Here is a 2,896-nt window from a genome sequence, read left to right on the forward strand (position 1 = left end):
ATGGGTATAAAAAGAAAGAAGGACTCCTCGTGCTAGCGATAATCTCTTGATTCAAGCCTAGAACAAGAAAGTTGATGATTGTCTTCTCCCCGAAGAGATTTTGTGTAACCCAAGGCGATTATAAGGGTCGAAATGCTTTTTAAGGAGAGCGTTCCTAAAATGTGATTCAATCATATATCCATCCAAGTACATTCGTAGTTTAGTTTATACTAGTTTTATATTTCCCAACAGTATCAATTATAATACTGAATACCACTTGATAACGTGCTCTCATTTTCCGAACTATAAGTCTAATAAGTAATCAATGTAACCCAATAAAACCGTTATTGTAAAGGCCGGTGTAAATTGCATTTAGACCACATATACAAGAGAAAAATGAGTTGCATATACAAGTCGTAGTCGTACCTACAGCTTCTTCCAAGTTCCATCTATATATAACCCAACAAAAATTGTCATAAAGTTGCAAAATAAAGCAAACTTAAAAACAATATTATCTATCTAAATGAAAATCAAAATGGTGGATACGTCTCCATGCAAACGCTTAGCACTCATCATCATTATCTTCTTGGCTTGCTTAGTCTCTTCTCAAACTAGAGGTGGTTATACATACTGTGTTTCCCTCCTTTAGTGTTTTTATATCGACGCATGTTATAGTATTAGAGTAATAGTGTATTATATAAACTCATATACTCACATGTATCGTATATGGTGGAGTGAAAAATATATTAATCGCAAATTCTCCCTTGTGACGAGTACTATTCTGTCACAAACACTGTTCATATTTGCGACGGGCCAAATGTGACCAGTTTATGAGAAAATGTGACCATTTTTTTATAGGTGACATTTTATGAACAGTACTTGAGTGGTTACATTTAATCAAAAAGTGGTCACATTTGCCCGTAGCAAATTGTTACCGTCACAAGGGAAAATTGCTCTTAATTAATAACGAATTTTGAAGAATTACTCCAACTAGTTTGCTGAAGATTATCTTAAATTATCTATGCTCTCACCGTTATATTTATTTGTTTAGCTTTTTTTATTGAAAAAAATGTAATAAAAAGTAATATAAACAAATTATTGAGAAAGAAGTACTCTCCAATGCGAATTTACTCCCTTCATCCTGATCATTTGTTTGTCTATTCTATTTTAGTAATGCATTTGATGGATAATTGAATCATTCACATTCAATTTGATCATTTCTCATCTAATACTTGGCTTCCTTCTCTTTCCTTGGTCTTTGTACCAAAACCAAGGATAAACAAATAACCAAGACGGAGGAAGTATTTACTTAGCTTGTGTTTTTTTAGCTAGAAAGGAGACCTACTCACCTTCCTCCCTTTGCCACTTATGCTATGAGTATCTTACTTTTTTGGTCTTTAAGAAGTCATTTTTTGGCCTTTAAGAAGTCATAATAATGATATCAGCTAATATAACTGATAATGTCGTAATAATGGTACCGCAAATTTACCCCTTATGGTATACTTCCCTCTAAAAAAAAAGAAGTCATAATAATCATACGTGTATAATGTTAAGGGAGATTATTAGAATCTGTAACGTAACTACTCCTGTTATCAGTCACTTTATTATCTTTTTTATTCTGTGAGGAGTATAGTATACTAAGTTAAAGACATTCAGTTGCTATGACTTCATGAGTATCTTATTAGACACCATTTTTTTAGTCTACACTAAATGTGCATACGTAAGATGTACTCCCTCCGTCTTGCCGTATGTTTATCTATTTTATTTTGGGATGTCTCAGTCAATTATTTATCTTTTATTTTGTGAATGTCTTTGATGTACAATTTGATCATCCACACTTAATTAGTCCACTTGTCATTCAATAAATAACCCCCACCCCTTTTCCTTCTTTTTGTACCAAAACAAAAGGTAAATAAAAGATCGGAACAAAGGGAGTAATTACGTACATAGTTTGAGTATTTGTTTTGGTAATTGTATGTTTGAGTTTTCCTATTAATCGATGTAGGTGCAAGATATATGCCCACAACTGGAAGCAAGGGAACTGAATGCATGAATGATGGAGTTGTACGCAGTTGTAATGAGACTGAAGAAGATGATAATAATGCAGTAACACCAAACATAAATGATGGTTTAGATGTGATGGATTATAGCCCTGTCCGACAAAACACTCCTATTCATCACAATTAAATGTCAAATGATGCAACTTATATATGATAATTACATGATTATCTACATGATTATATAGACAAAATATATATGCATGTACGTCCATATGACATCACTACTTGATGTCAAAGGAAGTTACCTACTCCCTATTAATTTACCGTGGTCTTACTAAATAATTGTATGTGGCATGTTCGTATCACTTTATATTGATATTAATAAGTTTTATACTTTTTTTTTATCGATATTTAATACAATGTTTAATTATCAGTAAATTGTATATCATATTTGAATATATTCTTGTAATCCATCCGTTTTAATTATTTGTTTATCTCTTTTGAGTGAGAGAGATTTTGATAAAACCAAATGATAGCATGGAGGAAGTATTAAAATTTTAATTTATACTCGATATTCTTTTAGTTGAGATTATATTACTGACAGTACATTTAAACCACTTGGACTCTCAATTGAATTTCAACCAATCATCCATTTCATCACCCACCTAAGATACGCGCGCGGTGTTCGATGTTCGGTTAGACAAAAGGGCTTAGATTTTGAAGGGACGATGCCTTCTCATTCCAAAATCATTTGGACTCTCAACGTCTTTCACCGGGTTCACTTTATAAGACTCACTAAGTTATTTAGGTCGGTTCCAAGATCATTCGCTCTACACCATAACACCTTCATTTACCCAGGCGCCTTAATTGAGGCGAGCCCAAGCGAATGGAATGCTACCGTCTCGGTTTTCCAAGGT

At 33.1% G+C, this 2,896-nt stretch overlaps 1 long non-coding RNA gene across 1 annotated transcript; it reads left to right on the forward strand.

Annotated features, from left to right (window-relative positions):
• Positions 1 to 375: 375 nt before the first annotated feature.
• On the forward strand, positions 376 to 2,465 carry LOC141621400 (uncharacterized). Its single transcript, XR_012532293.1, has 2 exons — positions 376 to 596; positions 1,985 to 2,465. It is a non-coding gene; the product is annotated as an uncharacterized LOC141621400 (long non-coding RNA).
• Positions 2,466 to 2,896: the final 431 nt, after the last annotated feature.

The sequence above is a fragment of the Silene latifolia genome, chromosome X, assembly GCF_048544455.1.
Source record: "Silene latifolia isolate original U9 population chromosome X, ASM4854445v1, whole genome shotgun sequence".
Taxonomy (NCBI): domain Eukaryota; kingdom Viridiplantae; phylum Streptophyta; class Magnoliopsida; order Caryophyllales; family Caryophyllaceae; genus Silene; species Silene latifolia.